This window comes from Cetorhinus maximus, chromosome 13 (genome assembly GCF_964194155.1).
Source record: "Cetorhinus maximus chromosome 13, sCetMax3.hap1.1, whole genome shotgun sequence".
In the NCBI taxonomy this organism is placed as follows: Eukaryota; Metazoa; Chordata; class Chondrichthyes; order Lamniformes; family Cetorhinidae; genus Cetorhinus; species Cetorhinus maximus.
This window is the reverse complement of record NC_135891.1, coordinates 109,438,902-109,451,480: the sequence shown is the minus strand read 5'-3', so window position 1 is coordinate 109,451,480 and position 12,579 is coordinate 109,438,902. Positions and strand designations below refer to the sequence as shown.

The 12,579-nt window shown below is 38.2% G+C and overlaps 2 protein-coding genes across 2 annotated transcripts in view; one reads left to right on the top strand and one right to left on the bottom strand.

Annotated features, from left to right (window-relative positions):
- Nucleotides 1-12,579, top strand: part of LOC144688937 (TLE family member 5-like) — a 647,395-nt gene that overhangs the window by 264,607 nt on the left and 370,209 nt on the right. The gene's annotated exons all lie outside the window — the stretch shown is intronic.
- The window catches only part of LOC144688926 (guanine nucleotide-binding protein G(q) subunit alpha), a 114,279-nt gene that overhangs the window by 101,057 nt on the left and 643 nt on the right, over nucleotides 1-12,579 (bottom strand). The window lies entirely within an intron of this gene.

Genomic DNA, 12,579 nt, shown 5'->3' with positions numbered 1-12,579 from the left:
CTCAGCCCCTTGGCGTCAAACTCCAGTTTTCCTATCGATACAATGATTTTTAAATCCATATCCTCGCCTTCAAATCCCCTAATTATCTTGCTCCATCCTATGTCTGCAATTTTATCCAGCCTTACAAGTCAATGTCTTTCACTATTCCATTCTGCATTTGAACATTCCACTTTCTACTTCTCCAACATTAATGGAAAGCCTTCAGCCACCATAGTCCTTTCACTTTTGGACTTTGTTTCACCGAGCTACATTATCCCCATCTTCAAAAAGCCACTTCAAAAATCTGTCTCTTGCCATCTTTTTGGTCGCCTCCCCTAATTTTTTCACTACTTCTACTCACTGCCCACTGTATATGGGGACATGTTCATATGCAAAAGGTCCACTATAAATGGAAGTTATTGCTATCAAACTCTTACATCACCAAACTTGAAAGCCTGACATAAATGAAGCATCTGTCCAAATCATATCATAAGCAATCCTCCTCAATGCTTCTATCGTGCCTTATGTAGAAACTGCAAATTTACAAACCATTAATATAGAAAGCAAAAAATTAAGGTGAAAGGGTCATTTGTGCATTATAAGATCAGGCTACCTGTTTACACATTAAACTGCTCCTGTGCCAAACATGTATATTAACAATGCAATTATAATTGTAAATCCAATCAAGATGTACATTTTGCAAGGTATTAAGCTCAACCACAATACCATACTTCATGGATCATATGTTTTTTGGTTAGCAAAAATCTGATTTGCTTTCTTTCCTTCCTCTAAAATTTACATCATGTCATAACATGGTTTAATTATATGGAAATCATTTTCTTCTCCACAAAATATCCTAGTTCTGTTTATCACTCATATCAGAATAATGGTAGATTAATTGTACTTGGAGGAAACCAGTTACTGAAATCAACAGATACATAACTGTGGAATTTCAGTCTTCAGCAACAGGAAGAGAAGGATATAGTTAACCTCCACAAAGTTTTACCATTTAAATTGCATAATCCTACAGTTCCAGCCAACTCTAACATTTTTCATAACTGAAAATCTTATTTCTGGAATCAGAATCTTCTAATTCCCATGCGAGATTAAATATCCTAAGTTAAAACAAGTGAAATTCTTTAAAAAGTTAATTGTAGTTGGTACAGTTCCAAAATTAAATGTCAATCAGGATTGAAACCTATCTGGAACTACCACATTTTAGACTCAAGTATTTACGAGGGAAACCAGATTCCCCAGTACAGGTCAAAGCTGATCTTATTAAAAACACTTTAGCCTATACATGGGCTAGTATCATAGTACACTGTTGCAATAAAGTGCTAAAGGAATGTTGCACACTCAAATTTTCAGTGAATTTACAAAATCTCAAATGCAATCATTGGCAAGGTGAGATTGTTGAGATTCCTTTCCAAACTAAAATGAATTCAGCATAATTTCTTGCATACATTCAACTAAATACATCCAAAAGTTGAGAAATGCTACTTGCTCTATTAGGAAATTTTGCTAAGAGAACTTGTATGTTTTGTACCTTCACACCCATTGCCTCCCTTTGGAAAATAATGGGAAAGTGTTGGAAGGATTAGCAGGCTGCGTATTAACCTGTTTGAACTGTGTCATGGACACTCCTTCCTTGGCCAACAAGCCATGGAAGGGGGCTTTGGCTCAAAGGGAGGGACATTGTCTACTGAGCCACAAGGCCTCCTTGATACAAAGGGGATAGAAAAGTGTTTACAAAATAATATATATGTAATCAATCAAGAGCATTGGATCAATTTATGTTTCAATGAGTTCACCATTGAGAATTGTTACAAATTTGAAATGGGGATCAAAAATGAAAAAAATTAGGAAATAGGACATGGATGGGCTAAACAGTCTTTTCTCATTGCAACATTCTTACATTTACAAACATTGCACAGATCCTGTTCAAAATATTTAACTCTTGTCATTATAGGTCTTATTGGAGACCATTGCTTTGGTGCATACTGGGAAAAGTAACAAGTCTCAGTCTAGGCTCGTCATCACATTCAAGCTTCTTTAAAGAAGTACTAATTGACAATGATCTGAGCAAAGGTATCAGCCTCAACAGAGTGTAAAATAAATTTGACCTCAGGATCCACTTCAAAGCCTACCAGCTAACCACAGAGCAGCATTAATGAAAGTTGTTCACAGTTCTTATCTATCCTGTAAACTGGCGTACACAGTATGCAGTACAGAAGCTACCCAGAAAACTAGGATGATTATTAAACAAAACAAAAATCATCAGGGAACAAACCATTATGCATTCACTTCAGAAAATCTTTTACATTCATTATGCAGCGGCAAAAAAACCCACAAAAACTCTGCAATCTTATGGCAGGCCATACAAGGAATAAAACTGTTTAATCAGAAAATAAAGCTGCAAGCAGCCTTTGGGGAGGGGAAAGAAATGGTTTATGAAATAAAGCGCATTAAAATGACATTTAGAATTTTAAAGAAGATAGAGTAACATTTACATGAATTTGTTGGATTCTGTGCTAACTACAACAACTAGAAACTCATGACCAAAACCACAAATGAGAGGTGTAGGCTGAATATATCCAACATACTCTATCTGCACAACGTACACATTTCAGTTTAATTTTGTTGTTTCTCAGCAGTGTTGCTTTAATTCAAAACAGCAGTGAGCTATATGACACTGAAACAAGACACAGTGAATGCTGACAACTAACTTGAAATTGCTTAGTTGTTGCAATGTGCGGACAGTACTGAACGAGTATGTGCATTAGTAATGGCTCAAAAAGCTCATTAGTACTGAGAGCAAGTGTCCACCTGCTTAAATTTTCCTTTCTACTTCCACTGAGTCACATAGCAGTTATTCCAGTTGTTACAGAAGAATTTACAGCACAGAAACAGGCCATTCAGCCCAATTACTCCATGTTAGCATTCATGCTCCACAGAAGCATCCTTCCACTTTTCTTCATCTAACCATAAATTCTGGTTACATAACATACACGTGCAATAAATTCTGGACTCCTCATATTATGTTCTACTAATGGTCTAATGCTGCTGCCACATGTTGTATAATTCAAGTTGAACTCCTTTGCATAAAATAGGCACATCATCTATTTTAAAAGTATTTGATGCTAAAACTACACCAAGGGGCAAGTTTAGGCTGTTTTCAATTCTTTTTCATCTACTTTCATTTTTCTTTGAATACAATTGACTATATACTCTCCAAACAATTTAACATTCCTACTGGAAGATCCTCCCACTTAGACACTTGGGTTCTATAAATCAAACTCCTCCTATCACTTGCCATATTTCACCTAAAACAGTATACAAGAATCAAATGTAAAATTAAAAAATAATTTTTGGGTTACACTTATTCCATAGTTCTTAATTTTCAAGTAGAAAGTTATCTGCCAGCCATCCACACAGACTTGTGAGAAAAGTTACTGCGCATGGAATAAAAAGGGAGTAGCAGCAATGTGGATACAAAATTAGCTGAAAAATAGGAAGCAGAGAGTAATGGTCAATGGATATTTTTCAGACTGGATGAAGGTCTGTAGTGGAGTTCCCCAGGGGTCGATATTGGAATCCTTGCTTTTCCTGATATATATATTAGTGATCTAGATCTTGGTGTGCAGGGGACAATTTCAAAGTTTGTGGATGATACGAAGCTTGGGAGTGTTGTAAACTGCGAGGAGAACTTCAAAAGGACTTAAGTTGGAAGAATGGACAGGTAGGTGGCTGGACAGTAGACAGGGAAAAGCTGTTCCTGCTCGTAAAATGATCAAGAATGAGGGGGCACAGATTTAAAGTGATTTGCAAAAGCAGCAAATGTGACATCAGAAAAAACTTATTCATACAACAAGTAGTTCGGGTCTGGAATGCACTGCCTGGAAGTGTGGTGGAGGCAGGTTCAATTGAGGCATTCAAGAGGGCATTAGATGATTATTTGAATAAAACAATGTGGAGGGGTACAGGGAAAAGACAGGGCAATGTCACTGGGTCACAATGCACATTTGGAGAGCCGATGCAGATACGATGGGCCAAATGGCCTCCTTCTGCGCTGTTAAAATTCTGTGATTCATTTAACATCATAATCCAGCAAACGGAAAACAGAGTCAAGTTAAGGCTATGCATATGGTTACTAGAAAATTAGAAAACGCATTTTGTTATGGACTTGATTTTCCAGACAGGTTCCTTATAAGAAACAGTGAACTTTATTTACAGGGATTCAGCAGCAGTTGCATGCTTCCATCAAGAACCACAACTGGATACAAAAACCACCCCTAAGGTTCCCCGCGCTTTAGACTGATTCGTTCACACTGTCCCGTGATACTACACAGTGCAATAAGTCTTATAGTTATAGTTACTACATTCCTCCCCCTTAATTTTTTTTCACAATTTGTATTTACAAGAAATGCATTTGTGACATTACAAATATATACACGGGTTATGAAAATACAAGATCAGTCTCTCAGGTGGTTTCCTGATCCGGGTGGAACGTCGGAGCTCCACGACTTTAGTCTCTTACTGAATCCTCATTTTCTGGAACTGCAACAGCATCAGGTACCTCCTCAGACATAGGCAGTTCGGCGTTATCTACTCCGACAGAGACATCTGGTATATCTATCCTTGGTTAATCAATCACAACAGGGACCACACGTTCTACAATGGTTACAGGTGGAACATCGGTTTGTTGGGATATCTCCCTTCTTCTCAAATGATCATGCTTGCGGGTGATCTGGCCCTCCACTTCTACATGGTACGACAACGGTCCTGTCACACCAGGTAACTAACTTGATCCACCACCGAAGTTTCATACAAATACTGTTTCACTGACAGTAAATACTAGCTCCCAACTATGCAAACCACAAGTCATGTTTGATTCCCTTGTGGGGGTCATTCATTATCTTTTCTGAACCATCTTCCATCTTGTCATCTTCTGTCTAACACAGGGTTTAGTCGCATTTTCATGTTGACTTCACAGTCAGCCAAACTTCTCAGGTGAAATCTCAATTTGGTTCAGTTCCAGGTTGAGCTACCCACGGCTTCATCACTCACTTGCATTTTGGAAAGTTCCACGGCTTTTCCTTCGAATGCCTCTTTTGTTTCACTCATCTGATTCTTCAGTTCCTCTGTCTCCTTCGTGTATCTTTTGGCTTCCTCCTGGAACCTTGAACATTACTGCATCTTCTCTGCCACTGGTTCTTCAGTTTGTTCAGTGATGTTAAATTCATTCTGCTTTTCTTCATAATTTTCCAGAGGCACAAACTTTGACCTGAGGGATCCTTGTAATGTGTGAAGATATTTCAACAGGTTTTCCTTTCCTTTGTGAAGCTCACTTGCTTCATCTTGAATTCTGTCATTCAGCAGACTCTCCTTGGGTCTCGTCTGCTGTTCTTCCTTGTTGCTGTTTAGACAGTCTTCATTTCCACAGGTTGCTGAATGGCTACACACTCCTTTTGCATCCTGTTAAGGTCCTTTGACTCTCCAGCCTCATTCTGAAGTGCCTTGCCTTGTTCCTTTTCCAACTCAGGAACTCTTCTGGCTTCCTTTTGAAATCTCACTGGCCAATCGAGGTTAATTTCCCTCAATCAATTACGACCTAGAAAGGCTTGGCCCTTCACCTCCCACTACAATCACAGAGCGCTGTGCTGTCTGGTGCTTGTAATAAACAGATACAGCAGTAATACCTTTCACTTGTATGACTTCACCAGTGAACGTTTTCAATTTGGCTGAAGTCTGCCCCATATTCAATTGCTGAGTCCCCTCATTTAAATATTTGAATGTGTGCTCCCCCACTTCAGTGGTTGATGCACTTCCATTATCAAAGGTTTTCCATTGACCTGCAGAGTAACAGTGATTGGCTCTGTTTTCCCTACTTTCACATTAAATGGAGAATAAACATCAGAATTAGTAGTTTCTGGTTCTTCCATATTATGTACTTTGATCAGTTTAGTTTGCTGCCTGGGAGTCTGTATCAATCTTGCTTTACATTGCTTCAGTACGTGCCCTTTTATGACAACAATGGCACTCCACCTCTTTAAAACAGCAAGTTTCAGGGCTATGGTTACTCCCACATTGGTAACAATTTATTTTCAGATTTGCTGCTGAGCTGTCTCCTGCATATTTTAAAAAATTTTCGGGAAGCAAGGACTGTCTCCCTGTCACTTTTCAACTTACTCTCTAGTTTTTGCACCACGTCTGGCAGTCTGTTGCCGCCCCAACTGGAAAATGGCGTCATTTTGTACACCCTGTCACTCTGCAGTTTCCATCGCAAGTGCTCTTTTAAAATTGATATTTACTTCAGCTAATAACCATCGTTGAATGGCATCATGGTGCACACTGCAGACCAAACAATCCCTTAACATATCGTTTCAGGTCTCTCCAAAGTCATAACGTTCAGTTGGCTGTTTCTACTTCGCTATGTATGTTGCTATGGTCTCCCCCGGGGCTCTTGCTCACGAATTAAATTTTAACCTCTGCACGATTACGCAAGGTTTGGGTTAAAAATGACCCTTTATGAGGTCTACCAGTTCGCTCAAGGTCTTCGAATCGAGAGCATTCAGGGCTGTCAAACTACAGATTAAATTATAAATTTTACTCCTACAGGCGCTTTCCTTTTTTCCTCCACCGTTATTTCGTTTGCTTGGAAAAAGAAACTGAGACGTTCTATATATCGACTCCAATCCTCTGTGGATGAGTTGAAGGGATCGAGCCTGCCAAAAACTGGCACACCTGGTGAGTGTTTTTTCCCTTCTGTTTAAAACAAGATACTCCCATTCACTGGGCGAGGGACAGCGCCAGAACAAATTTATCCTCATCGCCCATTTTTATGGACTTGATTTTCCAGACAGGATTTTCATAAGAAACAGTGAACTTTATTTACAGGACTTCAGCAGCAGTTACACGCTTCCATCAAGAACCACAGCTAGACACAGGACCTCCCCTAACGTTCCCTATGCTTCAAGCTGATTCCTTCACACTGTCATGTGATACTACACACTACGCTCCTCAAAGCTACAGTTGCTACACTCCCTACACATTTTAAACAAATAAAATTAATACCAAGATAGCTAGAAAATTGTACCAGTTCAATCCTTCATTCCAGATATAACCACTACGTCCAATGTTAAAGCAAAAGGTTTCACAAAACTGCTTCTTTTGTTTCGATTTTTAAATAATCTCTACCTCTAAAGGCAGAACCATAGTGTGATAAATTGATACAGCAATCTCAAGTACTTGCCCTAACTTAGAACGCTTTGATCAAAATACAAATAATACATAGTAGGATACATTTTATTATATCAAATAAATTGATGTATACATGAAGAAATTAATCTCCAATACTGAGAAATTGCTTCAGTACAATTTATCAAAAGCTAGTTCTCAACAAATATAAAGCACACAATTGTTTCATGATAAACAAAGAAGTTTCTCAATGGATACATTTGCTGTGTAGTGTTAAACAGTTGCATGAGTATTAAAGCCAATCACAGGGACCACTTGTGGTCCACACCTCTGAATCAATGATCATGGAAAACCTGTCATTCTCTTAAGTCTTTGGTCTCCACTGACTGTCCATTCCCCTAGTGCATTTATTTTCAAATCATCATCATCCTGGGTTATTAATCCCTCCACAGCCTCACTCAAACCTATTACTGCAAACTTCCTGCTTTAATTTCTTGCAAGCACAGTCCATAATTCCAATTTTGGTTAACTGTAGGACATCCTTCTCTTCACATGACCATGGGTGCCATGCTGTTCCTTAACTCCAGGTGTCTTCTCAAAATCCTCAACTTTAACAGATCTTGCTCCATTTTCAAAGTCCTCCATACACATCATACTTTAACTAGGTCTTTAGCAATTTCTACCATTTCTTCTCAGCTTTGGCTGCCACTTAAAATAATTTGGGGCATTTTTGCCTCAGCTCACCAGCTGCTGAAACCCTCATCCATGACTTTGTTGCTTTTAAACATTTGCATTATATCCCTGACCAGCCCTCAATAAACCTAACGTGATTCAAAACTCCGCTCAACTCACACCAAATCCCATTCACCCATCACCTCTGTGCTCAACGGCCTACATTAGCTCTCTCTTAAGCAACATTCCGATTTTAAAATTCTCATCCTTGCTTTCAAATTCCTCCATGGCCACCTCTCTCCTGATTTTCTGCAGCTCTGCAAGCAGATACGCAACTATCCTCCAATTCTGGCCTTGAACATATGCAAATTTTAATTGTGCAGCCACGCCTTCAGCTACCAAGGCTCCAAGCTCTGGAATTTCCTCCATAAACCTTTACAACTCACTTTCCTCCTCTAAGATACTCCTTAAAACCCAGCCCTTTGACCAAGCTTTTAGTCATCTATCCTAATATCTTCTCATTTAGCGCGGTCAAATTTTGATTAATAATGGTTGATGTGCCTTAGAACATTCTATTACCTTCAAGGTGCCATAAAAATATGTTGAAGCTGTCATCTGTTACATTAAAGACAACATATAAATACAAGCTACCCCACCCCGCCAACCCTTCCAAACACTGTCACTGGAAATCTCCTTTCACTGTCCTGTGGAAGGAAGTACACACCAGTTTGACAGAATGGCAACTGATCCTTTCGCTTTAACCCTGACCTGGTTTCTACTTGGTAACTGTCCCATGTGGTACATTTAAAACATGAAGCTCTCAGTTCATGTAATCATAGGCACAGATCCACGTATGATGGAGCATGTTGGATTATGCCTGAGACTGGCCCTCAATAATTAATGAATATCAATCAAAAACAGCTATAGAATCACAAATGAGTAAAACTTTGTCTAAAGTATTCCTTCAACTTTTCTTTTTAAAAAAACTGCCCCTTGCTTAAAAATAACCATGTATGAAGGCTTCAAATCAATCTTCAGCAGGGACATCAATTGCCACTTCTGGACCAACATTTTTGTGTACATTCCAACCAACCCACAGTAGAATTTATGGCACATATTTTATTTTGTACAGCCTGTTGCGATTTTATACAATTTAAATCCATATACATTAAAGCATTGTTTAAAATGCCAAGTTTTTAAGTTTAACAGTCATATCACAAATAACTGTCCCAATACCCATGAAGGTACACATAACCACATTTTACAAGATAGTTAAACCTATCACAAATCCTAATTAAACTATTTTAAAATTATACATACTTAATTGTTCAAAATTACCAAGTATACGTAGCCAGGTGGTCAAACACAACCTTACCAAAATGCAATCTTGTTTATTCAGCTCCTGCCAACTGAGGTTTTTTTTTAAGTTTGTTCTGATACCTAGCTCAATGGTGTCACTCAGAATATTTGACACATATTAACACACTACAAAAAGAATTAAATTTAACATATTTTAAATGTGTGCCAATACTCTCAATTCTTACATGAGGCTTGTAATTCCTCACCTCAAACTGATTCTACCACAACCACAGTAATCATTCGTATTTCATCCTGCATGATATTGTGCAAAATGATACCTCCAGAACACAATTTAAATATAGAATAAAAAAAAAATCCAATTGCAATACTGGGGTTTTTTTCCCCAGTAAAGAGGCACAGTATGAGAATTCCATCACATTTTAATTTCTCTTTAGCTCTGAAGACGATTCACACAACCTCGAAACGTTAATTCTGTTTCTCTCTCCACAGATGCTGTTAGACCTGCTGAGCTTTTCCAGCATTTTCTGTTTTTGTTTCAGATTTCCAGTATCTGCGGTATTTTGCTTTTATAACAGTATGAGAATTTCCTGACAATGCAAAGGAATGCTGCTGACAAAAACACCCATCCAAATAACAGCAACTTTATACCGCTTCTACAATTTTAAACTATAAATATGTTTAGTTTTAATCTCTGCATTTTTTTTTGTTCAAGGTGCCACATGTTAAGGCTAGGAATGGAATGGAATTGTTTTTTAAAACGTTTGTCACAGGACCAACCAGTTCAGGGAGTGCATGATCAGCTGGAGAGCAGAACTCCCTTTGCACAATTCAACACTGTCTCAAATTCAACTCAGAAGGTCATCTCAATGAACTAGTTAAAAATACCTCCACTTCCCACATCAGTTATCCCAGCAGTTTAAGTGAGGGTGTCCATTTATAGGAACTCTGAGCAATGTCTCTCAGACAAAACTGCGTTGAGACCGTCTAAACACATTTCACCTCGCATTGTTACGATTTACCACTTGTCCAGAGTAGATTCTAAACCTGGTCTTAAGAATCAGAGTTAAAAGCAAAACATAGGTATTTCATAAATCACAATGTAAATCGATCTCCTTCACTGAAGCCAAAGGCAGCACTTTAGCTCATTCATATTCCAAAATAATTAGTCATACTCTGAAATATACAATTATATATAACACAAGCAGTACCAAGCTGGTGTTGGATATATTCATTTACAATTTGCAAACTCCAAGTTATAACAATACTTATAATATATTGGTTCACTGTATTTTATCTAATGAGAATTAAAAATGTATCCTCTATCAGAATGCTTATCAAAACTAGATAACTGTTAGCAATGCCAGTGGACGTTTAAAGTAAGTGGACAAGTGGTGATAGGAAATTATTAAATGTAGTTACTGAAATGAAATATAAAAAATAGAAGGGAATTCCAACATGATGTGCCAGAGACTGGGAACTGCAGGTTCTCTCCCAGTTCCCTGCACACTCATCTCATGTATGCCAATAGTTGAAGGACAGACACTGAACATTTCTGGAAAGGGATGAAGAAAACTCATACAGCGTCGTGCCCACATAACTATACTCTTCTGCGACTCCAGTTGCACTGGCAATTTTCAATTATAAGCCCAGATCAATACAGCATGGAGTCACAATAAAGATAACAAGAACATGGTTCCTATCGTTTAAAAGCACTTCCGACTTCAAAACATAGTATTGAAATAGCATAACAATAAAAGGAATGGGCTTAGAAGTCTCAAAGGCTTATATAAACTTTACTTATGTAAAACCTGTATCTACCATGACCATTTACTAATGCTGCTGGTGGACAGCCAATGCTTAAATTCTTCATTTAAATGGCTGCGGAGTTGGAGGAAGGCAGAATTTTACACATATACTTTCAAATATCAATGCAAACTGCTGGTGACTGATCCCAACTCAGGTCAGTTTCCTCCTTCAAGCAGTTCTTTCTTTCTGATCACCAGAATCACAGGGCAACTTGTAGTAATTGACTTCTTCAATAAAGGGCAAGCTAAAGAACTTTGTGCAGCAATTACAAAAATTAAAACAAAGATCTTCTCTTGGCAGCGGTCTCACCTAGCTGGTGCACTAGGTATGTCCTGCCCTATTGGCATCAGTACTTCTAAAAAAAATACTGGTGCAGCAATAGTGCCGTGCGTAGGGATCATCTGTATTATAAAAACAATGTTCTTCACCTCCTTTTCATATGTTTCAAAAATTAAACTGGAACACTGAACAATAACAGCAGAATTTACAAGTCTTCTTTGAATTAACTGACTTAGTTGCTACATGTGAACTCTTAAGGTGCTATGATAAACCAACAGTGGGTAAATTTGTAAGATTAAGTGCATCATCATAATAAGCCAAAACTTAGTTTTCCTTAAAAAAACTAAACCACTTTTTTCCGACCATAAAAAACTACGGCAAAGATTCCTTCGATCCATTATCATTTTAGGTTTCACAATAACAAACTCATACCATCTTACCACAAAATCCCTAAACATTAGAAAATGCCTTCATCTATCCAAATTTTTTTTTTAAATTTAGCTCAACATGTAACACCATACAATGATAGGTGTACAGATAAAACAAGTTCACAGACAGAACAAGTTCTTTCAGTATCACTCAAATAAAAAAAAAATCGCTGACACCATTCATCAAAGAGAAGGCTACAAAAATATAGCCCACGGAACTAAAATGCAGATGACAAAGAAATAGCAGCCAAAAATATATTAATTTAACTTCAGGCGAGAGAAAAATAACTTGACATGTAAAATAATTAAACATTAAAAGGAGTCCAGCTGGAATTCGCCTCTTCTTTTCCCAAAACGCAGTTGAGAAATGGTGGGCAAGATTGAAACGAGACGCAAATTACATTTTAAAATATAACTACCTTGAGCTTAAGGAAAGGAGCCGGGTAGCTGTAAACTAATTGCACTGGAAACCCCAGGCCTTCCCTAGGCCTTTCTTAGACTGAGTTACCAAATCCCTCGCCTACTGGAGGAGGGGAAACACTCCAAGTGGCAAACGCCAAGATGTGGTGAAATGAAATGCGAAGACCAAAAAAAAAATAAAATAAAATCCTTTTCTGTCTGGATAAACGCGGAATATAACAGTCGATTTACTTATTTGTGGGGTTAAATCCCAAACTGGAAAATGAAACCAGAGGTGGGGAAAGGTTTGGAGGGGGGGGGGGGGAGAGAAAGAGAGAGAAGGGGTGGGGGGGGGGAGGTAAAATCATAGGGATCGCAAACAACAAAATTAGATGCAATCCAACATGAAGGAATCAATGATGATTTTTTTTTGTTTGTTTTTTTTTCCTCTCTCTCTATGCAATCCTCCCCCCCCCACCCCCACCCCCACCAACCTCCT